The sequence below is a fragment of the Eschrichtius robustus genome, chromosome 10, assembly GCF_028021215.1.
Source record: "Eschrichtius robustus isolate mEscRob2 chromosome 10, mEscRob2.pri, whole genome shotgun sequence".
NCBI lineage: Eukaryota > Metazoa > Chordata > Mammalia > Artiodactyla > Eschrichtiidae > Eschrichtius > Eschrichtius robustus.
Genome location: NC_090833.1, coordinates 18,336,103 through 18,363,536, shown reverse-complemented (window position 1 = coordinate 18,363,536; position 27,434 = coordinate 18,336,103).

Below are 27,434 nucleotides of genomic sequence, written 5' to 3'. Positions count from 1 at the left end.
TCTCATTTTGTTTAACTTACTGTGTTTGGGGTCTCATTTTTGCAGGCTGCAGGTTCCTAGTTCCCGTTGTTTTTGGTGTCTGCCCCCAGTGGGTAAGGTTGGTTCCGTGGGTTGTGTAGGCTTCCTGGTGCACGGGGCTGGTGCCTGTGTTCTGGTGGGTGGGGCTGGATCTTGTCTTTCTTGTGGGCAGGGCCATGTCCAGTGATGTGTTTTGGGGTGTCTGTGAACTTAGTATGATTTTAGGCAGCCTCTCTGCTAATGGGTGGGGTTGTGTTCCTGTCTTGCTAGTTGTTTGGCATGGTACATCCAGCACAGGAGCTTGCTGGCCGTTGGGTGGAGCTGGGTCTTAGTGTTGAGACAGCGATCTCTGGGACAGCTCTCACCGATTGTTATTACGTGGGTCCGGGAGGTCTCTGGTGATCCAGTGTCCTGAACTCGGCTCTCCCACCTCAGAGGCTCAAGCCTGACACCAGGCCGGAGCACCAAGTCCCTGTCAGCCATACGGCTCAGAAGAAAAATGAAAGAAAAAAATAGTAAATTAAAATAAATTTTAAAAAATTATTAATATAAAAAGGTAATAAAAAAAAGAAGAGAGCAACCAAACCAATAAACAAATCCACCAATGATAACAAGGGCTAAATACTATATTAATATAAACATAAAAATCAGAAACAAATCAATCGCAGACAACAAACCCCAAGTATGCAGTTGCTCCCAAAGTCCACCACCTCAGTTTTGGGGTGAGTCGCTTTCTATTTAGGTATTCCACAGTCGCAGGGTACATCAGGTTGATTGTGGGGATTTAATTCACTGCTCCTGAGGCTGCATGTAGAGATTTCCCTTTCTCTTCTTTGTTCGCACAGCTCCTGGGGTTCAGCTTTGGTTTTGGCCCCACCTCTCTGTGTAGGTCGCCCTCAGGCATCTGTTCCCTGCCCAGACAGGAGGGGGTTAAAGCAGCGGCTGACTAAGGGGCTCTTGCCCACTCATGCCAGCGGGAGGGAAGGGTATGGTAGTTATAATTGGAATGTGGGGCGGACCTGCGGTGGCAGAGGCTGACATGACGTTGCAACATCCTGAGGTGCTCCATGTGTTCTCCTGGGGAAGTTGTCCCTGTATCACAGGACCCTGGCAGTGGCAGGCTGCACAGTCTCCCGGGAGGGGCAGTGTGGATAGTGACCTGTGCTTGCACACAGGATTCTTGGTGGCTGCAGCAGCAGCGTTAGCGCTTCATGCCTGTCTCTGGTGTCGAAGCTGATAGCCGCAGCTCGTGCCCATCTCTGGAGCTCGTTTAGGTGGTGCTTTGCCTTGTGTGGGCACATGGAGAAGGAATCCCCTCTCCTCGCGCACTCTGAAACAATGGTCTCTTGCCTCTTAGGCGGTTCCAGACTTTTTCCTGGACTCCCTCCATGTTAACCTTGGCACACCAGCCACCTTCAGGCTGTGTTCACGCAACCAACCCCAGTCTTCTCCCTAGGGTCTGACCTCCAAAGCCCGAGCCTCAGCTCTCAGCTCCCACCCTACCTGGCAGCTGAGCAGACAAGCCTCTCAGGCTGGTGAGTGCTGGTCAGCACCGATCCTCTGTGTGGGAATGTCTCCGCTTTGCCCTCTGCACCCCTGTTGCTGTGTTCTCCTCTGTGGCTCCAAAGCTTCCCCCCAACCCCGCTTACCCCTGTCTCTGCCAGTGAAGGGTGTCCCTAGTGTGTGGAGACTTTTCGTCCTTCACAGCTCCCTCCCCAAGGTGCGGGTCCCATCCCTATTCTTTTCTCTGTTTTTTTCTTTGTTCTTTTGCCCTACCCATGTGCGTGGGGGATTTTCTTGCCTTTTGGGAAGTCTGAGGTCTTCTGCCAGCGTTCAGTAGGTGTTCTGTAGGAGTTGTTCCACGTGTAGATGTATTTTTGATGTATTTGTGGGGAGGAAGGTGATCTCCACATCTTGCTCCTCTGCCCTCTTGAAGTTCCCCCCTAAGGTTTTGTTTTACTATATTCCCAGGAATTCCCAGAAAAGACAGTCATATTCATCCAGCCATGCCTGTTTGCATCCATCCATCCATCCACCCAACAAATATTTAATGAATGTCTACCGATTTTCTGGCATTGTGTTAGACACTGAGTATTTAGAAATGAATGAATGAGAAACCACAGTCTCCTGCTCTTGTATACAACTAAGGAGAGGGAACAGATATTGAACAAGTAACTAAGTTGACAGACTGGAAGGAAACACGTATCAGAAGTGCTTATAAGAGAGAATATTAGGCTTTTCTACAGGTCAGGACTAGCTTTCCTATCAAGAGCCAGTTGCTTGGGGTGTGAGAAGGTGGCTGTTTCTGTTTCAGTTACTACTACTGCCTCATAACAACCTCTTCCCCCATGTCCCCCAGATAAAATAGTGTTATAAAACAACAATTTTATTATACTTATGAATTCTGTGGGACACAGCAAAGGGAGGATGACCTGTCTTTGCTCTGTAATGTCTGGGGCATCATCTGAGCAGACTCATAAGCCAGGTATCACTTGATAGCTGGATGCTGGAAAAATCTTGGGCTACCTTCACTCATATGTCTTGCATTTGACGTTGGTGTCAGCCAAGACCTCAAATGGGCTGTCAGGCACAACCCTTAAAACGTGGCCTTTCTACGTGCTCTGTCCACATGGACTAGTTTGGACTTCCTCTCAGCATGACAGCTGGATGCCAGGAGTAAATACCTCAGAGGAGACCTAGGTAGAAGGTAGGGAACTTGCCTTCTATGACCTCGCCTCAGATGTTACAGATGTCACTTTGTCACAGTGGCAAGTCCACTTAAATTTAAGGGGAGAGCACATAGGCCCACTGCTTTGATCAGAGCAATGTCAAAGTTACATTGTGAGAGGAATTTTTGGAATGGGAGAGATGATTGCAGCCATCTTTGGAAAATACAATCTGCCTGAACATGTATCAGAGCAGTGTTGTTCTTCGATATTTAACTATGGGGAAACATATTTATAGTCCTTAACTTTAAGAGCTACTCATGTGCAGAAGCCACGTAAAGGTTGAGAGGTTTTGGATCTCTAAGATCCAGACAGAGTATTTCAGGAGCAAATTCCAAGTCCAGGCATTTATATAGTCCCTTCCTGAGAAAAGGACCAAAGAGGTCTGTCTCTTTATTCATGGTGATGTGACAGAAAGGTCTAGATTCTTCTAATTGATCACAGGTCCTGAAAGAAACCAACTGCTCAAATTATTTTTAAAAGAGGATCCATGAGTAAATATGCTTTGAAAAAGTCTCAAACTTTATTAGATCAGAAGGGCTAAATGAGTTATCAAGGATGTGAATTCCTCAGCTCATTCATTAACTTGATCTCCAGGAAAATCATCTCAGCCTGGATTAGATGACTGTCCTCTCTGCTCCACTCTAATCTTCACGTCCGCAGCCCCCACAGCACTTGCTGGGTGGATTATGGTTGCCTGCTTATTTATTTGCCCCCCTCATTAGATGTGAGCTCTCTGAGACTAGAGACCAGGTCTCATAAACTGCTGTGTCCTCGACATCTAATTATCTCATGTTCAGTAACTGAAATAATAGTCATGTGTCCTATCTCTTGCTAACAGCTTTTCCTGGACCAAAGTTCTACAACCCATGACTATTAGAAACCCAGTGAGAGCTTTTCCATTAGGACTACTCAAGCCATATCAAAATTCCAAGGAAAAAAATGGCTGATTCTAGGACAGGGAAAGGAAATATACAAGATGATCCGGCAACAGTTTGTAGTGCCAGAAAGTAAAGAAGTGCTCAAGAAATAAGCAAACATAGCCAAAGCAATCTTGAGAAAGAAAAACGGAGGTGGAGGAATTAGGCTCCCTGACTTCAGACTATACTACAAAGCTACAGTAATCAAGGCAGTATGGTACTAGCACAGAAACAGAAACATAGATCAGTGGAACAGGATAGGAAGCCCAGAGATAAACCCACGCATATATGGTCACCATATCTTTGATAAAGGAGGCAAGAATATACAGTGGAGAAAAGACAGCCTCTTCAGTAAGTGGTGCTGGGAAAACTGGACAGCTACATGTAAAAGAATGAAATTAGAACACTCCCTAACACCATACACAAAAATAAACTCCAAATGGATTAAAGACCTAAATGTAAGTCCAGACACTATAAAACTCTTAGAGGAAAACCTAGGCAGAACACTCTATGACATAAATCACAGGAAGATCCTTTTTGACCCACCTCCTAGAGAAATGGAAATAAAAACAAAAATAAACATGTGGGACCTAATGAAACTTAAAAGCTTTTGCACAGCAAAGGAAGTCATAAAGAAGACGAAAAGACAACCCTCAGAATAGGAGAAAATATTTACAAATGAAGCAACTGACAAAGGATTAATCTCCAAAATTTACAAGCAGCACATGCAGCTCAATATCAAAAAAACAAGCAACCCAATCCAAAAATGGGCAGAAGACCTAAATAGATATGTCTCCAAAGAAGATATACAGATTGCCAACAAACACATGAAAGGATGCTCAACATCACTAATCATTAGCGAAATGCAAATCAAAACCACAATGAGGTATCACCTCACACAGGTCAGAATGGCTATCATCAAAAAATCTACAAACAGTAAATGCTGGAGAGGGTGTGGAGAAAAGGGAACCCTCTTGCATTGTTGGTGGGAATGTAAATTGATACAGCCACTATGGAGAACAGTATGGAGTTTCCTTAAAATAACTAAAAACAGAACTACCATATGACCCAGCAATCCGACTACTGGGCATATACCCTGAGAAAACCGTAATTCAAAAAGAGTCATGTACCACAATGTTCATTGCAGCACTATTTACAATGGCCAGGACATGGCAGCAACCTAAGTGTCCATCGACAGATGAATGGATAAAGAAGACGTGGCACATATATACAATGGAATAGTACTCAGCCATAAAAGGAAATGAAATAGAGTTATTTGTAGTGAGGTGGATGGACCTAGAGACTGTCATACAGAGTGAAGTAAGTCAGAAATAGAAAAACAAATATCATATGCTAACACATATATATGGCATCTAAAAAAAAAAAAATTGGTTCCTAAGAACCTAGGGGCAGGACAGGAATAAAGACGCAGGCATAGAGAATGGACTTGAGGACACAGGGAGGGGGAAGAATAAGCTGGGATGAAGTGAGAGAGTGGCGTTGGCATATATACACTACCAAATGTAAAATAGATAGCTAGTGGGAAGCAGCCTCATAGCACAGGGAGATCAGCTTGGTGCTTTGTGTCCAGCTAGAGGGATGGCATTGGGAGAGTGGGAGGGAGACCCAAGAGGGAGGGGATATGGGGATATATGTATACGTATAGCTGATTCACTTTGTTATACAGCAGCAAGTAACACACCACTTAAAGCAATTACCATCCAATAAAGATGGTAAAAAATAAGAAATTAAAGAAAAGAAATAAGCAAACAAACAAACAAATCCTACAGTGATGAGTGTCAAAAGGAGCCAACTGAAAGAGATGCCTATGGCCAAAGCTCCAACATTTTGAGCAACAAAAGAAATGAAGTAGCACTGGATTATAACCCTAAATAGAAAATAAATATTCATGAGTCCATACTGATGTAAATAAATGATTGAATAAATAAAGAAATCAGTTAGAAGAGACAAATCTCCCACCCAGAAGGATATCAAGTAATTTATGTAGATTACCTCTGCCCTCAGGGAGGTGGAGACTGATCCCCATTCCTTAAGTGTGGGTTCTATAGGGTTCCTCCTTTCCAATGAGCACGATACAGAAAGTGAATAAACAAAGGGTAACTGTACAGTGGAGAAACCTGACAGATGGTACCTCAGCCAGGTGATCAGGATTAACATCAACAGTGATAAGTTACATTGATAGTACGTACCCTTAATATGATAGGATGGAAATGGGACTTTACCTCTGTCATTTTCCTCCTTCAAATACACAACCTCAGTCTAATCATGAGAAAAAAACCTCAGACAAAGCCCAACTGAGGGGCGTTCTACAAAATACCTGACCAGTACTCCTCAAAATGGTCAAGATCATCAAAAACAAGGAAAGTTTGAGAAACTGTCATAGCCAAGAAGGACTTAAGGAGACAGGATGAGTAAATGTAATGGAGTATCCCAGATGGGATCCTGGAACAGAAAAAGGACGTTAGGTAAAAAGTAAGGAAATTGGAATCAAGTATGGACTGTCATTAATAATAGTTTATCAATATTGGTTTGTTAATTATAACAATCATACCAATGTAAGATGCTAATAATAGAAAAAACTAGATGTGAGGTATATTGCAATTCTGTACTATCTTCACAATTTTACTGTAAGTCTAAACCTGTTGTAAAGTTAAAAAATTAGTTTAAAAAAATTCCAGTAAAGTTAAAAAATTAGTTTAAAAAAATTCCAAGAAAACATGTATATTTTAAAACCCTGACTTTCCCAGTTGAAAACAGAACGCATATAAACCACCAACACAGCAAAGTCAGTAAGTAAAGGACTCTTAATCTTTCAACATGCTGAAGCACCAGCAGACTTTAACATTCTGATTCTCATCTTGTTCACTGAGTGAATTGCAGCAGGGGAGTATAGGAGGTGGGCATGAAGTTGTCTGAAAACTTTTGCCTTAAGGTCTGGTGCAAAAGACCGTCTGAAGTCTGGAGCAAAAACTGTCTCAATCTATGTAAATATCAGGAAATTAAATTCCATATGTTGTGTGCCAGATGCTTTCAGCTGCCACAGCTGTGCGCAAACGGTGAGCAGACAGTTTGGATTGTCAAGCAGGAGTGTCATTCTTTGCAAAGGAGAAGGCCGTGGCTGCCAGTTGGAGGTCAAAGGGTAATATGTACGAGTGACTTGATTCCAGCAATCTGACAAGTTAAATCACTGGACAGTTGGGAATTCCTTGTGAGGCTTAAAAGTTGGAAGAACTTGTTAAGTGTGTCATGGTCTTTGGAGCCGGAGATTGCCTTTGAAATACGTTGTTTATTTTAGAAACCACATTAAAAATGCACGTGTATGATGAGGACAAGGATGGCAGGGAGATTTCCATTGTGATTAAATATGAATGGTCATTGTAGGAAAGAAAAGAACATCATCAAATATAAAAAGAAAAAGATAATAAAGTGTGGTTATTATGAATAGAATTGATACATATGGGATAGCTTTTAAGCTTTCAACAGGTGTCCCAAACCTCTCTAATGCCTGTCCATTTGGTTTAAATGCTGTTTAAATATGAAGATAGCAAAAAGCCTGGGAGTGACTAATATTTCAGAAATGAGTGGTAGAGCATAGACATTTCGGGATTAGACATAAGAAGTGATGTATAAAATTTCCAGGTCTAGCCGTCTGTGAGAGGATGGGAAGATAGGAGACCTAAGAAAGGGACCATTTTCAGGAAGAGCTCTCAGTATCAGGAGATTAGAATTCTACTTTGAGCTCTGTCACTCGATTTCTTAGCACATTGTTTCTTGGCTGTGAAACATGAAATAGAGCTGAGGCATTGGCGTTTAAATCCCTGAATTTGAATTCCAGTTCTGTACCTTGTTAACTCTGTGACACTTGAAAAATAACTTCATCTCTCAGGACCTCGATTTCTTAATCTGTAAAATGGTACCACATCTCTCAAGTGTGGTGTAGAGAATTCAGTTAGTGAGTCCATTTAAAGACCTTACCCCAGCGTTTGGTGCTTGCTTAATAAATAGCACCTGTTTTTCTTTCTAGGACTTACACAACATTCAAAGTGACCTTGAAAGACTAGAATGCTAATCGGAAACCAACAGAGAAGGATTTTGAAAGAGTTAGTGTGAGACTGAATTTAATGCAAAACAAATCAGTGGCACAAGGTTGGGATGGTTCTTTGGATTTAGGTATGGATTTGTGGAATGAGAAGCCTGAGACAAAGTCACATTTCCAAAGTTCATTCCGTCTGGTTAGTCTAATAGGGTGCCCAATCATTTATGTAGTCAGAACACACCAATAGCATTGGCTTTAATTCTGAACATCTCATTATAAGAGGGGTATTGACAACCTAGAATCCCAAAGAAGACTGCGTAAGATCAAAAATATTTTCAAAATGTCGTTACTTGGCACAGTTGCTGGATAAGTTTGTTTTTTGTTTTTTTAACCATCGGGAACAGATGATTCATGATGTACACGATAGCCCTCTCCAAATATTTGGAAAATACCTATATAGATAACTATGAAAACCACTTAGTGGCACTTTGAGTGACAGGTCTTGAGTCAACACAAGAAATTCTCCGTATCTTATTTTGTCCCGCCTTCTGAAATATCCAAAACCTCTTCCTCCATCCTCACTCTCAGCTGGTAGCCTTGCGTGATGTTTCACCAAAAAAAAAAAAAAAAAAATGCAACCAATCAGGAGATGATGTTCACAAGCTCCCACCCTCACATCTGTCTACCTCACATTTATACCAGTAATCTATTTTCTGACCTGCTGCAGATTAGGTGTTTTCAGATTTCTTAGCCAAGACCGAGATTTCTACCTCTTGAACAGACCTGTCCTCTCTCTCTCTCATCTAGTCAAAAACATTGCTCTGGCAATTCTCCCCTCCTTTCTCCTGCATCACTAATTTCCCTTATCTTCAGGATCTTTCCTGTGAGCATGTAAAATTGGTATTATTTCTCCCATTATCCAAAAAAATTTTGACCCTATTTTTCCATCAACAACCATGTATGTCTCTTTCCTTTTATACAAAAACTGGAAAGAGTTTCTAATTTCTCTCCTTCCATTCTCCCTTGAACTCACTTCAGTCAGACTTTTACCCACACTACTCCACCAAAACCACTCTTACCAAAGTGATCAGTGATTACTGCGTTGCCAGTGCCAATGGTCCATTCTCAGCCCTCATCTTGCTTGACTTCGCAGCAGCATTTGGGACTGTTGATCTCTCTTTCCTCTTTGAAACAATTTATTGTCTACCAGGAAATTCCTTTCACCTAGTTTTCTTCCTTCCTCTCTGGCCTCTGGCTGATCCTTAGTCTCCTTTAAAGATTCTTCCTAATCTCTTCATTTCTAAGCATTGACTGTCTAGGACTCAAATCTAGGATGGTGTCTCTCTGTCTGTACTTACTCACTGGTTAAGCTTGCACCATTCCAGTCCTTTAAAATGCCATCTCTGTGATAACTCCAAGATTTTACCTGCAGCCTGGTGATATAACCCCTGAACCCCAGATTTTTATAACCAACTGTCAACCCAGCATCTCCACACAGATGTCTCATTTGGTATTTAAAATGAACTGTCCAAAATGGAACTTCTACTATTTCTCCACCATACCTGTACCAAACCTGCCCTACCCATAACATCATTTTGTACATTGTGGATCATGGAAAGGCCACCTTTTTCCTTCCTAAGGCCAAAGCACTTATAATGGTTTTTTTTCTCTCTCTCTCTCTCCCTCTCTCCCCCCATCCCTCCCTTTTTTCTCTTTGTCTCCAATCCATCCATCTTTGGCTTTACCTTCTTACCATTTCCACTGCTATCTCCTTGGTCCAAACTTCCATATCCTTTCACATGGATTATTTTAATAGCCCATGATCTGTTTAACCTGTCTCCACTCCTGCTCCCTTCAAAATGTGTTCAATGTAGCAGCTAAACTAGTCTTTTTAAACTTAAGTCATAGCATGACACTCCTTACTCAGATCCCTCAGTAGGTAACCTCTCCGATTCAGAGAATGAAAGCCAACGTCCAAATCATGGCCAATCGGGCACTACATGCTCTGCCCATCACCGTTGTCCCTTTGACCATCTATCCTAAATATTCTTCTTTTTTTGCTCTCCACTTCAGCCACATTCCTCCACACTTCAAGTATCCTGTCACCTTTGAGACTTTGTGTTCGTTGTTCCATCTACTTTGAATGCTTTTCCTTCAAGTAGTTTCATGACTTCCTTCAGGTTTTAACAGTGGCATCATCTCGTTTTGACCCTCTCTGGCCATTTACCTCCCACACCTCCAACAGTTCCTGTCCTCCTTTCTTGTTTTATTTTGTTCTCCTTAATATTTTTTAACAGTAACATAGTATGTGTTTTGTTTGGGTTTTCCCCTAGAATATGAGTGTCAGCAGTGTTTGTCTGTTGTTCACTGACACATTCTCAGCACCAAGAACAGCCCCCTGGCTTATAGTATGTATTCAACAAATATTTAATGAATAAGTGACTGGTTGGAAGGATGGATAGATAAGCTAGACTTCTTAGGAAGGTGGTAAGCTCCCTGTCATTGGGCATACATCATTCAGGGATGCTGAATATAAGACTATTGCATAGGATTGGTGATTTCCAACTCCATGATTATATGAATGTTACAACTTAAGCGATTTGGAGATTTGGATGTAACTATGTGGTATTGACAATTATAGAGGATAAAACAGCATGACATAATGTTTACACCTTAAAATAATCATGAAAGTGTAGATGGCATAACCTCATTTTATGGATGAACCACTTGTGTCCCAGAAGTTTCAAATAATCTGTTCTATGTTACATAGCTAGTAAGTGACAGCAGAGAGAACTAGTGAAAGTAGCTCTCTCCAATAAACCACACTTAACCCTGGCTTAAAGTCTGGGTCTGTGTAAAATCGTGTGGGCAATAATAATTATTTTTTACCGCTGCGCCTATAGTTGAAATTTAATTTAAAGAAGACTCATTTTATATTGATTCTGAGGAAGTGTTTCTTGCATTAGGCATATGTGCTTTTTTACCTATGTAAATTATTTTGTAAAGTATCTTTTACTACAGTGTTTCCTAAGAAAGAGAAAATTTTGAACATGGTTCCAAGAGGAGTGTCATGCTTTAATTTATTTTATATATGGAAGCAGGTAGAGCATTTGAAAAACATTCTGCCTTATTGTCCTGAGCTAAGAAGTAAGATCTAGATCTCTTGCTGTTCCTTTTACCAAGGGTTATAGATTTGATCACAGGAAGGTGAGGTAATGAGGCCCAAGGAGGTGATGATTCAGCAGCTGAACCACAAACAGACCCTTAAAAACTCCTGCATTGGAGACCAGAGTGCTCACTTTCTTCTGTGGTGACAAGGGAGTGACCTGGGGTTTGGCTCATAAAACCCTTGTCCCTTGGGGCCTTGTGAAGAGCACAGGCAGCTTCTGTCTTTGGGTAGCTGAACCCTGGAAGGGGCAGGAAGAGCAGTTCAATCCTCAGGTGGTGGTTCCTCCCCCTAGGTACAAAGTACATTTTACTAATGCTTTGAAATGGAAAGAAAACCACATCTTCAGCTCCTGAGGGAAATCCACCATGTTCAGTATCAGGGATGGTCACATCCTGGGTGTTGCCCCTTAAGTCTTCTTGGGATTCAACCCAGCCACCCGGCCTCTACTCCAGCCCTCACTTCCATCTGGCAACATTACTGGTCAAGCTGGCTTGTACCCCTAGTGATAATTTTGAAACCACATCTCAACCTACACCGTCCATGCTGAGAGACTGAGTGACTACATCTTGCCCTGCTCCTTTTCCTTTTCCTTTTTTGTTTTCAACCCACATGGCAAATTCTCTTAAAAAGGGAAAAGTCATGGGCTTCTGACATCATTATGGAGAGTGTGTGGATCGGAGCATTGGGACTCTGATGCATTTGCTTACAGAATGTTGGGAGGAATGAGGGGCGTGTATGTGAATCACTCAACACAAGGTGAAAACATTGGTGGAAAAATCCAGCCACCTGATGACTCTGAAATTTATTTAAATATAGTATCCATGACCCATGTTTCCAGAGAATTTAAAACAGTGGTTTCCATTGACCACACAATCCAAATTCCAAAGAATCACATACTTAAGCGTTCCTTTATGGACTTGACACCAGAGGAGGAGGAGGAGAGAGGAGAGAGAAGGGACCAAAGTAGTTCAGAGTGATATGTAAATAGCTTAGGCATGTGTGTGTGTGTGTGTGTGTGTGTGTGTGTGTGTGTGTGTGTCTGTGTGTGTCTGTGTTTGCAGAAGCTTGTTGGCCTCAAGGGGAATACAAAATATTTGGGGCCCGCCAAGGTATATGGTTTCTTTTACATTACGCTATCATATTGGGAAATCTTTCAGCCTCCCCTAGCATCCAAGACACAAAGAGCTTAAGACACAAGTTTGCCAACAAAAACTACCGTTTCCAATGTCACTCCTGTGGGGCCCAGCTCAACGCCACTTGTCAAAGTAGCTTCCTGTACCCATTGCTCACCAAATGTCCTTTGTCTCTGTAATATGCTTGGCTCATAGTTTTAGAAGCTAACATTTTCTAACTGGGGGCTTTCTGTTGTTGCTGGAGGGGAGAAGAGCAATACAACAAAGGTAGGTTTCCTAAGTGATTCTGAACTTTCAGTGTGTAGTGGTCACAGAACCTGGGATTCTTCAGCTATTTTGTGCAACTTTGGAGTTTTACAGAAACCTCTCTTGGCCCTCCTCCAGTTTTCTCTCTGTTTTGTTGGATGTGGTTGATCTGTTAGGACACATATTCCCAATTTCCTCTCCTCCCCCTTCTTTGACGAACATCCTCATACTATTTACCTTTTGTATTTACCCCTTATACACCATATTGGATTTGTGAGACCTTTGGTTTTCTGGGTTCAACTTCTTAGAACCCATTTCTTTTTTCAGTCAGACTTTATGCTGTCTTCTGTGTCTGGATTTTTAAGAGCAATTGAGGTGGGGAAGGTATAGTTGATCTCTCTGAAGAAAAGGTCATACTATCCTGATCTACATACAGTCTCCATCCTACAGCTTACCTCTGTTCTCTCCAAATTTTTCTAGAAAAGTTGATCTTTAACCTTGCTTTTACTATAACCTTGCTTTTACTATAACCTTGATATCTTTAACCTTGCTTTTACTATGAAGTAAACTAATTATATGTAAACTTGATATCTTGATACCTTTAACCTTCATATCTTTAACCTTGCTTTTACTATAAAGTAAATTAATTAAATGTGAAATTTTATTCATTCATTCATTCAATGAGCCCCTATTATGAGTTTAATTATTATTTTCTCCTCTGGATGGTTCTTCTGCCGTGAACAATTTTCTCTCTCAAACCTGCTGCATTTAATAAATATAAATCATTTTCCCCCTGGAGATAGGCCATATTGCTACAATGAATTAACTTGAGTCTGGTCTAGAGTACTCAAATGTGACATTTGAGTTAGTCTTGGTGACCTGAAAATGAATGAATGCCTTATCCCATAAGGCTTAGAACAATGAAAGTCATTGGTAACTCCAATATAACCCTCAATGATAGTTTTCCAGTATGTCCAGGGATAACCTCTTGCAACACTCATTTATTTGGTTTTATCAAAAGAACGTTTTAAGTATCTAAATCCAAATTATGTTCAGTGAACACTTGTATCATTTTCAAGTCTAAATTTTTCACTCTTGTTCTTTTTCATGGGTTCTCTAACTGTATATTCCACTGTTTACTGGGCAGCTCGAACTTGGATTCCCACAGGTGTTTCTCACTTGGCATGCATGCCTAAAACTGAGGTCATCCTTCTCTCCCTCTACTCCTATCCCAGTGGATGGTAGGACCATCCACAAATCACTTAACCAGAAACCAGGAAGTTATTCTTGACCCACTTTTATCCTTTACACCTTAAGCCCTACCATCCCCAGAATCCTAGAAAGGCTACCTCTTCAAACTTCCCTACATCTGGCACCTCCACTCCATCTTGTGGATGTTAGGCCCTTTTTACCATTTGTTCAATTACAATAGCCTCCTAACTGGCCTCTGTACTTATTATACCCCTTCTATTCTATTTGGTAACCAGAGTGATATTTCTTAAGCACCACTCTATAGCTTAAATCCTTCACTAAGAAGTTCCTCATTGTCCTCAAGAGAATTTCAAGTGATTCTTTTTGTTAGATACAAGCCCATCTATCTCTTTGATAGCATTGCCTTCCATAAGCACTCTCTGCTATAAACATACTAAACCTCCTTTAATTTTTCATATGAGTCGTGCTTTCTTGCTCAGAGATGTCCTTGCCTTTCTACATGCTTCTGCTTTTGCTTTGGGACCCTCTCCAGGGGCACAAATCCCGGTATCCCCTTAATACCTCTGTGCTGAATTCATTCATTAAATGATTATTGAGTCTCTCCTCCATAATAAGTGCTATGCTAGGCATTTGGGATCAAGAATAAAACACCATCCTTTTGCTTCAATTGTCAGAGTATATAAGAGAAATAAGAGTATAAATAACTACAATGGATGGTAAGCTGGAAAGAAGAGGATGGCATAAAGGAAACAGTTGTGGTTGACCAAAAAAAAAAAAAAAAAAAAAAAAAAAAAAAAAAATTTGCTTTGTAATAATCAAAGCCAGGCGGCACAGTGACAAAAACTGGGTGTCAGAGGTTTTACAAGTTCGAATACAGGTTGCTCTTACATGCCCAAGATGAGTGCATGTTTACTACAGTAACAGTTTGGAACCTTGCTCTGTGATCACAGTGTAAGCATTTGTGGGTTTTTTGGTTTTTTGTTTTTCTTTTTCATTTTGAGGAAAACAGTTTTATTCTAATGTATTTTCCATCTGATCATCAAGTATTTTTTCCATGCTTTCTTTTTTTAATTAATTTTTATTGGAGTGTAGTTGCTTTACAATGTCATATTTCTGTTGTACAGCAAAGTGAATCAGCCATCTGTATACATATATCCCCTCTTTTTTGGATTTCCTTCCCATTTAGGTCACCACAGAGCACTGAGTAGAGTTCCCTGAGCTGTACAGTAGGTTCTCATTAGTTATCTATTTTAAGCATTTGTAGCAAGGACTGTTGTTAAGGTTTTTTTGACAGTTACAAAAATAGGAAATCTTCTGTTTAGACCAGAACTTGAAGTTCATCTATCTTATCCCCCAACAAATGCTGTAATCTCCTCAATAAAATTCTCTACATGTGGTCTTTCAGTCTCTGCTTGGATATTTCCTATTGAGAGAATCCCACCGCAACTTTGAAGAGACAAAGAGTATTGTGTTTAGAACTCAATGATAAGTGTTCAAACCCTGCTTCAGTCATGCATTGACCATAAGAATGCAGCTACTTCAATTTCCCTCTCTGTTCATCTCTGTATTAGAATGAACTGTAGATTACAGGGCTAGTTATTGAAAAGTGAGAGAGAAAGTAATGCGAAAATTCTCAGCACTGCAACTAACACATAGTAGGTGCACAATAAACAGTAGTCCCTAGTACTGTGTGATGCTCTCTCCTTTATAAAATACCTCTTAGGACTTCACTCTTACATGGCATTTCTGCTTTTATATGTGGCTAGTAGCTATAAAGTTTGCCATCTTGCTTATTAAATCTAACTAAGACCCCCCTAGAGATGCATAATCAAGTAATTTTGGCATGTAAAGTAAAATACAGCAAATGTTATTGCTAGGATTATTCAGCTGCCAGGATGTCTTATAGCGGTACTCAGACGATGGGTTACATAGGAAACTCTGGGGTAAATAAAATGAGTTTTTGCAAACTTGTAAATGGTTCATTTAACCTTATTCTTCAGGGAGAGAGAAGAAAGGCTTCACCTACCTCCTTCTTGAAAGAATGAATACTAAAATTTTGCATTCAGCAGCTCAGGAAGTTTTTTTTGTTGTGGTTTTTTTTATATTTTACTTTTTTATAAAAAAAGATCTCTTCTTAGCCTCTGGACACATTCACAGAGATCAGAGAAAATAAAAATATTAAAGTATTTTTATTGTCTTTTACAAATCTTACCCCTGCTAGAATGTTAGCTTTGTAAGACAAGAACTGTATGTATATTCTTCAATGTGCTAACACTGGCAAACTGAACAGAACTTGGCCCAGAGTAGTTAAATAAAATAATTCTTTTTAAATATGCTGATATTCTTATGTCAAGTAAGTACTTTAGCAAAACAGTCTTATTCTAATGTTTTACATGGAATGGGCGACTGAAATGGGAGAAAAGGACAAGTGTTCAGACACTTATGTATGAGGCTTTCAGCATCTTGTAGAAAAAGACAAAAAAATTTAAGGGACAAAGTAAAGATTGGATGTCCAAATAGAAACTCATAGTTAACCTATAAAATAGTTTTCAGCCTTTTAACATGACAATATAGATAGATTTGCTGACATGAAATAATGCTAAAGATACAGTTTTGGTTGAAGAAGGGTATATGCATAATGACATACCACATTTTTGTGGTATTTCGTTTCCTTTCGATTATTCTATGTGTTAACTTTATATTTTCTTAAAAATCTTTTTACATGATGTTGATTAGAGAAGGCTTTTCCATCAGGAGAAGAATTTCCTATCTTTTTAATTTGTGACAAATGTAGTTTTTGCAATTGGCGTTGTCTTGCACCAGTTTCCTCCAGAACGTTTTATTGACATATACCTTGCTTGACTACCCCAGTTGGGCAAGGTCATCTCAAAAACTTGTGAATGTTTAGCTATTAGTAATCAGTTGTATTGGATGTATTTAATATATATTGTTCTCTTTGGAAAACTCAGTTTGAACACATGTTGGGAAATGGCCTTAAATTTCTCTGTCTAAAACAAATTATCTAATTCTTGCTGTCTCCCCACCCAAAACCACCCCCATTCTTTAGAATGATGTTAGCATAAAATCCACATTGCTTCTTAAAAACAAACAAAAAAAAGATGAAATTAGCTATTCTTTGGCAGAAAAAAATAATTTACTATAAAAAGTATCTTAAATATGTGTTTTGATTATCAGAAGATAAAGAAAAATCAATTTAGACAATATTTTTTCAGTGTCAGAAATAAAATGTGCCTTTTATTGTTTTTGGTTTTTTTACTTTTTTATGGAAATATGACTTACTTACAATATTAGTTTCAGGTGTACAACATACTGATTTGATATTTTTATAGATTATACCCAACATAAAGTTATTATAAAATACTGACTATATTCCCTGTGCTGTACATTACATCGTTGTGTATTATTTGTTTTATACATAGTAGTTTGTATCTCTTAATCCCATTTGTTGTTAACGATACATATAAAAAAAAATCTATTCAACATTGAATGTGGGGTTTGGGGGCATACAGGGACAAATATATCATCACCGTTGTTTTTGATATACTCTTAGACTCCCCCTCCTCCCTGGAAACCACCATTCTACTCTATGTTTCTATGAGTTTGCCTATTTTAGGTACTTCATATAAGTCAAGTCATGCAACATTTGTCCTTCTGTGACTAGCCTATATCATTTGCCATGTTGTCTCCAGGTCCATTCATGATGTTGCATATGGCAGGATTTTCTTAGCACTGAATAATATTACATGGTACATATAAGCCACATTTTCTTTATCCATCTGTCAATGGACATGTATTGACTGTTTTGAATAATGCTGCAATGACTATGAGAGTGCAGATACCTCTTTGCGATCCTGATTTCAATTCTTTTGGATATATACCCATAGGTGAGATTGCTAGATCATATGGTAGTTCTATTTTTAATATTTTGAGGAATTGTCTTACTGTTTTTCATAGAAGCTACACCATTTTACATTCCCACCAACCAACGGTGTACCAGGGTTCCAATTTCTCCATATCCTCGCCAACAGTTGTTATCTTTTGTTTTTGTTTTTGTTTTGATAATACCTGTCTTAACACAAGTGAAGTGATATCTCCTTGTGGTTTTGATTTGCATTTTCCTGATGATTAGTGATATTGAGCATCTTTTCGTAAATCACTTATTGGTGATTTGTATGTCTTCTTTAGAGGAGTGTCTCTTCAAGTCCTTTGCCCATTTTTTAAATTGTTTCTTTTTCTATTGAGTTGTTAGAATTTCTTATATATTTTGAATATTAACCCCTGATTAGGTATATGATTTGCAAATAATTTCTCCCATTTCATAGATTGCATTTTTACTATGTTGATTGTTTCCTTACTATGCAGAAGTTTTTTGGTTGCTATAGTCTCACTTGTCTATTTTTGCTTTTGTTGCTTGTGCTTTTGGTATCATCTCCAAGAAATCATTACCGAGACCAATGTCATGAATTTTCCCCCCATGTTTTCTTCTAGGATACTCACGCTTTTAAAGTCAATAAGTGTTAACTGAGTCATTTGATCCCAGATCTGTACTTGATGGGTCATTGATGAGAGGTGTGACAATTAAAGCCTGCGGGCCTCTATTTGTGCACCTAGGAAATGGGAGTTGCTATCTGACACACACTTCTCAAGGTTGTTGACAGGATTTAATGAGATGCCGTCTGTAGAACTGCTCTGTAAGCTGTGAAATGTTAACACAGCAGTGAGATAAGTTTTTGTTGAAAGAAACACAGCTTGGCTTGAGGATGCTGTTAATTGCTGTTAATGGGGATTAACATTTGTGACAGTTTTTGATAACAAATTAAATCAGTCACCAGCCTCAAGAAGCCCCTGGCCCCCAGCCACAGCCCATCACTCCACTCAATTTTCATTGCCACACTTTTCACTACGTATTTGATGTTTCTTGTGTATTCTTTCGTTATGTCTGTTTCCGCGTATTATAATGGGGCTGCCACATGAGTGGTGACCCTGTCGATCATACTCAGTGATCTATTCTCAGTGCCTGAAATAGTCATGGTCCCAGAGTGAGCACCTTGTGTGATTATGGAATAAATAAACTGATGCATGAATAAACAGACTTGAATGTTCTGGGGCCTAAGAATATTTGAAAAAAAAAGGTACTTATTTCTATTTTCCAGATTAAACTCAGAGAGGTTGAAAATAGTTAGAAAATGACTCTAAATCTCATGTCTTCTTTTTTCAACGTATTGTAAGTAGTTCTGTTGTGTGGTGCATCAGTCTGTTAAGGCTGCCATAACAAAGTGCCACAGACAAAGTAGCTTCAAAAAGAGGAATTTATTTTCTCAGAGTGCTAGAGGTTAGAAGTCCAAAATCAAGGTGTTGATGGGTTAAATTTTTTTTCTGAGAACCCTCTCTGATTTGTAGATGGTTATCTTCTCCCTTTGTCTTCACATGGTCTTCTCTCTGTAACTGTATCCAAATTTCCTCTTCTTATAAGAAAACCAATCATATAGGAATAGGGCTCACCCTAATGACTTTTTTTAAAAACTTAAGTACCTCTTTAAAAACCTTATATCAAATGCAGTCACATCCTGAGATATTGGGAATTAAGGCTTTAGTATATGAATTGGAGGCAGGAGGACATGATTCAGTCCATAACAGGTGGTGATTTGAAATACCTGTCTTGTCCTGTTACACCTTACATGCTAATGTCTAATTATTTTGAAAGACTTTCTGTAAGCATTATCACCCAGGATTTTCATACCTACAATCTGAAGTGTCCTGGGAAGATCTCTTTTTGAAAATGAAGACAAGGCAACTCTTTTCTTCTTTTTGAAAAAAACATACTGATCACCTACTTTATTGCTAGTCACTGTCTTAGTTAAGGGTCCAGGAAAATAAATAAGACAAGCAGAGCACTTACTTTCAAGGAGTATCCAGTCTAGTAGAGGAAGAGGACAAGTCAACAGAGAAGAACGATGCAGGGTATTCTCTGCTGTGACAGAAAGAAACATGGTACTCTGTTGGAGCACAGAAGGGCAGCTAATGGACTTATGGTGAGGTAAGCCTTCCAAAAGGGAATAATTCCTAAAGAGACTTGAAAGGCAAGGTAGACAGGCAGGGGTAGAGAGGGGTAAGTATAGAGGATTTAATGGTGGTCACCCCAAAAGATATGTCCACTGGAACCTCAGAATTTGACCTTATTTGGAATAAGAGTCTTTGCAGATATATTTAAGGTGAGCATCTTGAGATGAGATTATCCTGGATTAGGGTGGACCCTAAATCCAATGACAAGTGTCCTTCTAAGAGACAGAATAGGGGAAGACAGCAACAACAGAGAGAGAGGCCATATGAAGTCAGTGCAGAGAAATTGGAGTGTTTGTCTACAAGCCAAACAACGCCAAGGATTGCTAGCAGTCACCAGAAGCTCTTGTGGTGCATGAGCTTCTGGTGAGGCATGGAAAGGATCCTCCCTTAGAGCCTCCTGCCAATACCTTGATTTTAGACTTCTGGAGTCCTCAACTATGAGAGAATAAGTTTCTGTTGTAAGCGATACAATTTTTTTGGTGATTTGTTACAGCAACCCTAGGAAACTAATACAATAAGTATTCTGGATGGGAAATAGCATTGCAAAGTTTTAGTGGCAAGAATCTTGGCATGAACTACAGGTGGTCTAGGCTGACCAAGCACAGTGTGGATCAGTGGTGATAAGGGAACACCTGCAAAATAAGTTGGGGCCTGACCTTGATGGGAAAGTCACTGGGATAAGGCACTTTCACATTTTGAGATCTGAATTCCCTTTTCAATAAAATGAGATGGGGCTTCCCTGGTGGCGCAGTGGTTGAGAATCTGCCTGCCAGTGCAGGGGACACGGGTTCGAGCCCTCGTCCGGGAAGATCCCACATGCCGCGGAGCAACTAGGCCCGTGAGCCACAATTACTGAGCCTGCGCGTCTGGAGCCTGTGCTCCGCGGCGTGAGAGGCCCGCGCACCGCGATGAAGAGTGGCGCCTGCTTGCCACAACTAGAGAAAGCCTTCACGCAGAAACGAAGACCCAACACAGCCAAAAATAAATAAATAAATTAATTAAAAAATAAATAAAATGAGATGGTTGGGCTCAATATCTTTAAGAACTCCTTAAATGAAAATAATAGCACTTCTACAAAGTCAAATAAATAAAATTAATTTGGTGTGGTAGTGAGAACATACCAGAAAGTCCAAAATAAGTTAAAATTTAAATTCTTACTAAGAAAACAAACAATATCTGAGGCCTCTTGCATTTCCTTCTTTGTCCTTCCATCTACTTCTACTTCTGCCCAGGTCTTTATTAAACCAGAAGATGGAATCTTCTGGAATCTAAGAAGATGAAGAGTGAAAGCCTACATGTGAACGGGCCATGCTGGGATCAGATTTTATTTTTCAGTGGCTCTTGGGAGCCATCTCAGTTCCTTCTCCATTCATAGTCCCTTGCTTGATTCCCAAGCCATGGGGAGGCATAAAGCGCCATCACTGGCTTGAAGGATCTCAGAGTCCAATGGGGCAGACAAGCAGGGAACAGATAATTGTAACCAAAAGGCGTAAACATGGCACTGAGGAGCAATAGAGAAGGGGCAGGAGAAATGCAAAAAAGCTTCTCAGTGGAGGTCACCTGTGAAAATAGAAACCATGTGAGCAAAGACACAGAAGCTTGAAGCAGCATCGTGAATTATAGCAACATTCAAGGCAAGGAGACACAGTCACAGGTGGCAAGTGGTGAGACAGAGAAGGGGGATGGATTTCTCTTGACTTTGCTGGCCATTTGAGACTGATAACTTCCACTGTCTTGTCCGGTTCTAGGATTTCTGTGAGATACCTAAATCTATTGCCCTCATTAGTCCCGCCCATCCTCCTATCTTTGTTCATGTAGAACTCACTATACAACCACAGACTCTCCTTACTCAATTCCCAGGTCAGTGCTCCTACACCATTAATGAGGACACTCTTTGTTTCCAGAGACAGAAAATCAACTTGAATTAGTTTATGCAAAAGGAAGGAGGTGTTTATTTGTTTGTTTGTTTTTGTCCGATGTAACTGAGAAGGACAGGAGTTAAACTGGAAAAACTAGAATGGTTTCTCCATGAAGCCGCTAGCAGCCTTAATGATCAAATTTTCCCAAGAGAAGAAAGGGGGAGATTTTTCCTCCTGGTTTCAGTTGGGAAACAAAAATCACGGTCTAGAACACTTATTGGCTCAGTGTCAGCCAGTCATTGTGTTGAGCGGTGTTTCCTCTAGAGCACACGTTATTGAGGGGAGGGGAGGTGGGAGCTGGGGGAAAGGAGAAATGGCTGGATGGCTGCTTAGAGTAGGAGTGGGAGGCATGGAGTAGGACAGCATAGACGCGGAGCCTGGGATGGTTGTCGTGAGCTGTGAGGCCATCCTAATTTGTGTCACTGCACCATCCCTTCCTTTCAATACGCACCTTTTAATACAGTGGGTCCTCATGCAGAGCCTATTGCTGAGTCCCACAAACCTTCCTGAAACACAGTTCTAATGAGCATGGAAGGCTGACTTTGTAATCACAGTGAATTAAGAGAAGACAACCAGAACTGTGGGTGAGGAAGCAGGAGGAGGCATTAGTTGGAGGCAGGTGGGGACAGGGGAAGAGAGGAAGAAACCTCCACAAAAACAGAACCATCAGGTCCCCTTAATGGAAAAGGAAATAGCTCAGCACCCCTCAGGGATGTGCTGAGAGCATCCCTGTGGGACCAGAAGACCTCTAATGTCCCTCCAAGATAGAACACTCAGCGAGGCTGGGTTTGTGGCTTCAAGAAGCAACACCTGGGCAGTCTTTCACCAGCATGTAGGATCACTCGTGGCTCTGATGGTACCCCCCCCCCACGCCTACATGGCAGGTAATAAAAGTCAGGGATGCCTTCTCCGGAGGGCAACACAAGGTCGTACCGGCCCATGCCTGAGTTCAGACCAGGTTTTTGGAGTCAGGTGGGCGTGTGTAGATATTTTTAAGCTACAAGACTCAGTGACACTGAAAGAGCCAAACAGCTGAACCTTTCTTCCAGTTTTCTGAAGACACACGTCAGTGTGCAGGTTTGAGTGAGGAGTTATGTTCCCTTGGTCCTCAGCCTGAGGCCCTCTATGGCTCTGCCAGAGGTGGGGATTCGTGGGAGGACACAGCTCATTGTGGCAAACCTCAGCTCCCCGGCATGTCTGGCTCTGGCAACCGCCAAAGGTTAAAATAATTTTAATAAAGTCTTAATGAACAGCTCAAAGCCTCAGAGTTATTCCTAGGTCAGTGGAGTTGAAGGCAGAATTCTGGGATCAGTCCATTTTGTTAGAGCCGTTTACTGTCATGGTTCATGTCAACCACTTACCCACAAAACATTGGCAGGGCATTAAAGTTCATATTTATAGTAAGGATAAGAGTGTTCACCATGTGCCAGTAACTGTGCTAAGCACTTTGCAGACATGATCTCATGTAGTCCTCACAACAATGCTGGGAGAGTGCTCTTACGGTTATCCCTATTTTACAGGTGAGCACACTGAGGCTTAGCAAAGTTAAGTAACTTTCCCACAGGGACCTAGAGAGTAAATGGCAGTGAGTGGACTCAAATCCAAGTCTCTCATACCAACTGCAAGCCCATGTGCTTCGTATGTTTGCTCATTTTTTGCTATGTAGTAGGTACTCCTTACCCATGGGTCAGGCCCCGTGTCACTTGTGGGGACACAGAGATAAGTAAAATCATATTTCTATCCTCAAATTGCTCACGGTCTAGTAGAATAAATAAGTAAACCATTATAATACAGTAGCATATTAAAAAATGTCCTAAGGCAAACCTGGAGAAGCTGTGAAAATACTGAGGGAAGGCGATTAACCCAATCTAGGGCATCAGAGGTTTCCCCGCAGGGATGATTCTGAGCCGGGTTTTGAAGGACGAGTAAGACTTGGTCGTTTGAACAAAGCAGGAATGGAGTGATCAAGTCATAAGGAATCAAGGATTTGGTGTATTTAGGGTGCTTCCAAGTAGTGCAGTAAAGCTTGAATTTACATTAAGCAACGGGGAGCCAGTGGAGGAGTTTATCTGGGGAGAACTGAGAGCTGCAAACGTAGAAGCTCACACTGGCAGCACGTTGGGCCACTAGCAGCAGCGAGCTCAGAGCTGGGGCTCTGGTTAGAAGTTGGGCAGCCACGCGTACTGTGTCTCTTTCGGCATCAGTGCGCATGCTGCCTGTGTGAAAACTGACACGCGTGGCCAGCGCCTGGCTCCCAACGCACCTGTTTTCCATCCGCTCGTTTGCACCTTAGAGCGTCCAACTGGTCTCCTGTAGGTCCCTGCAAAGTTATTCAGGCACAGAAGTTGAAAAAAATATCCTAAAGTTTGTTTTCTTGTGGTTGCAGCTGATTGAAACCACATTTGTCAGAGTGTAAGGAGGAAAATACCCCGGTATTTGAAGGCAGCGTGTCAGAAGAGGTGAACGATTAGGTGTCTTCATCTGTACTACGATATCCTGTGCTGATCCAGAAACTGGCCTGCTGGAATTCTTCCTGAGGCTGGGAATATAAGGAAAGATCCTAGAGTCATGGGAAGTCTCCCCGCAAAGCACCACCACCTCTGGTGGGACAGTTGAGCTGCTTGTATCTTCCCATAAGCCCACATCTTTCTTCTCCCACAACTCCTATGAGTGTGGCAAAGGTTCACATCCTGCTTCGCCTCCAATAGGGGAAGAAATAAAGTAAATCACCCAGTGGAGGAAAAGGAGCTGGTGTGATTGATTTATGAGAAAAGAATGGTTAAAGGAACTATGTAGTGCATAGTTGGATAAAGAGTTAAGGAAAACAACAGGAACGTTTGCACCTTTGGAGAGCAGCTCTTGGGAGATGTCAGGGGAAAGGGGTACAGGTGATTGGAGACAGAATTCAAAGAAAAAAGGGAGAGAGAGAAACGAACAGGTAGTGCCTTTCTGCAGATGAGAGAGTGTATGGACATTGATTAGTTTAGTATTCATAGTCATATTGTGAGATATTATTAGTCTCCTTTATGGAAAAGCAACTTCCACTCAGAAGGGTTGAATTATTAGTCCCCGAAGTAACACAACTAGTAAACAATGCAGGTGGGTTTTTGAACTCAGGTGTGTTAGACTCCCGACCTCCTGTTCATGCACTTACCACATAAGCAGGGAATCTGTTTTATTTTTATTAAAGTATAGTTGATTTACAATTTTGTGTTAGTTTCAGGTGTACAGCAAAGTGATTCATTTAAATATGTATGTATATATCTATATTATTTTTTCAATTATTTTCCTTTAAAGTTTATTACTGAATATAGTTCCCTGTTCTCCTTGTTGTTTATTTTATATATGGCAGTCTGCATTTGTTAATCCCTTGCTTCCCAATTTATCCCTCCCCCACCTTCCCCTTTGGTAACTATAAGTTTATTTTCTATGTCTATGAATCTGTTTCTGGTTTTAAAATAAGTTCATTTGTGCTATTTTTTAGATTCCCCATATAAGTGATATCATATAATATGTCTTTCTCTTTCTGACTTACTTCACTAAGTATGGTAATCTCTAGGTCCATCCATGTTGCTGCAAATGGCACCATTTCATTCCTTTTTTATGGCTGAGTAATATTCCATTGTATACATGTACCACTTTTTCTTTATCCATTCATCTCTTGATGGATACTTAGGTTGCTTCCATGTCTTAGCCACTGTAAATAGCGCCACTGTGAATATTGGGTTGCATGTATCTTTTAGAATTAGAGCTTTCATCTTTTCCGGATATATACCCAGAAGTGGGATTGTTGGATCATATGGTAACTCTATTTTTAGTTGTTTAAGGAACCTTCATACAGTTTTCCATACTGGCTGCACCAATTTACATTCCCACCAACAGTGTAGGAGAGTTCCCTTTTCTCCATACCCTCTCCAGGATTTATAATATATACACTTTTTGCTGATGGCCATTCTAATTGGTGTGAGGTGATACCTCATTTTAGTTTTGATTCGCACTTCTCTAATAATTAGCGATGTTGAGAATCTTTTAATGTGCCTGTTGGCCATCTGTATGTCTTCTTTGCAGAATTGGCTATTTAGGTCTCCTGCCCAGTTTTTGATCGGGTTGTTTGTTTTTTTTGTTTTTGAGTTGTATGAGCTGTTTGTATATTTTGGAAATTAAACACTTGTCAGTTGCATCATTTGCAAATATTTTCTCTCAGTCTGCAGGTTGTCTTTTCATTTTGTTTATGGTTTCCTTTGCTGTGCGAAAGCTTTTAAGTTTAATTAGGTCACATTTGTTTATTTTTGTTTTTGTTTCCACTACTCTAGGAGATGGATCCAAAAAAATATTGCTGTGATTTATGTCAGAGTGTCCTGCTTATGTTCTCTTCTAGGAGTTTTGTGGTGCTGTCTTATATTTAAGTCTTTAAGCCGTTTTGAGTTTATCTTTGTGTATGATGTGAGAGAGTGTTCTAACTTCATTGATTTACATGCTGCTGTCCAGCTCTCCTAGTACCACTTGCTGAAGAGACTGTCTTTTCTCCGTTGTATAGTCTTGCCTCCTTTGTCATAGATTAATTGACCATAGGTGTATGAGTTTATTTCTGGGCTCTCTGTTCTGTTCCATTGATCCATATGTTTGTTTTTACACCAATACCATGCTGTTTTGATTACTGTAGTTTCGTAATATTGTCTGAAGTCTGGAAGGGTCATGCCTCCTGCTTGGGATTGCTCTGGCAATTCTGGGTCTGTTGTGGTCCCATATAAATTTTATAATTATTTGTCCTAGTTCTGTGAAAAATGCCATGGGTAATTTGGTAAGGATTGCATTGAATCTGTAGATCGCTTTGGGTAGTATGGCCATTTTAGCTACATTAATTCTCCCCATCCAAAAGCATGGGATATCTTTCCATTTCCTTGCATCATCTTTGATTTCCTTTATCAGTGTTTTATAGTTCTCAGCGTATAAGTCTTTCACCTCCTTGGATAGGTTTATTCCTAGGTATTTTTTTCTTTTGATGCTGTTTTAAATGGAGTTGCTTTTTTAAATTTCTCTTTCTGATTATTTCACTGTTACTGTAAAGAAATACAACTGATTTCTGTATATTAATCTTGTATCCTGCTGCCTTGCTGAATTCATTTATCAGTTCTAATAGTTTTTGTATGGAGTCTTTAGGGTTTTCTATATAGAATATCATGTCATCTGCATATGAGAATTTTACCTCTTCCCTTCTGATTTGGATACCTTTTATTTCTTTTTCTTGTCTAATTGCTGTGGCTAGGACTTCCAATACCGTGTTGAATAGAAGAGGTGAGAGTAGTCATCCTTGTTCTAGAATTTAGCAGGAAGGCTTTCAGCTTTTCACCATTTCATATTATGTTGGCTGTGAGTTTGTCATAAATGGCTTTTATTATGTTGAGATACGTTCTCTCGCTACCCACTTTAGCAAGAGTTTTTATCATGAATGGATGTTGAGTTTCATTAGTTGCTTTTCCTGCATCTATTGAGATGATCATGTGGTATATGTCTTTTCTTTTGTTGATGTGATATATCACATTGATTGATTTGCATATGTTGAACCATCCTTGTGACCCTGGAATGAATCCAACCTGATCATGGTGTATGATCCTTTTTATGTGTTGTTGGATTTGGTTTGCTAATATTATTTACTGAATATTATTAGCCTCCTTTACAGAGGATGAACTGACACTCAGAGGTAATAAATTATTAGTCTCCAAAATAATGAAACTAGTAAATGGTACAGGTGAGTTTTTGAACTCAAGTCTGTTAGACTTCCAACCTCTTGTTCTTGAACTTACCACATAAGCAGGGAATCTGTATTTTTGAGGTTGGCTGATGAGATGTAGACCTGATAATTTGATCAAGTCTGATTTTAATACTTCAGTGCAGTTCTGTATGTGAAACTAGGATTTTAGTCTTTACTGTGTAGTTCAACCAAATAAAA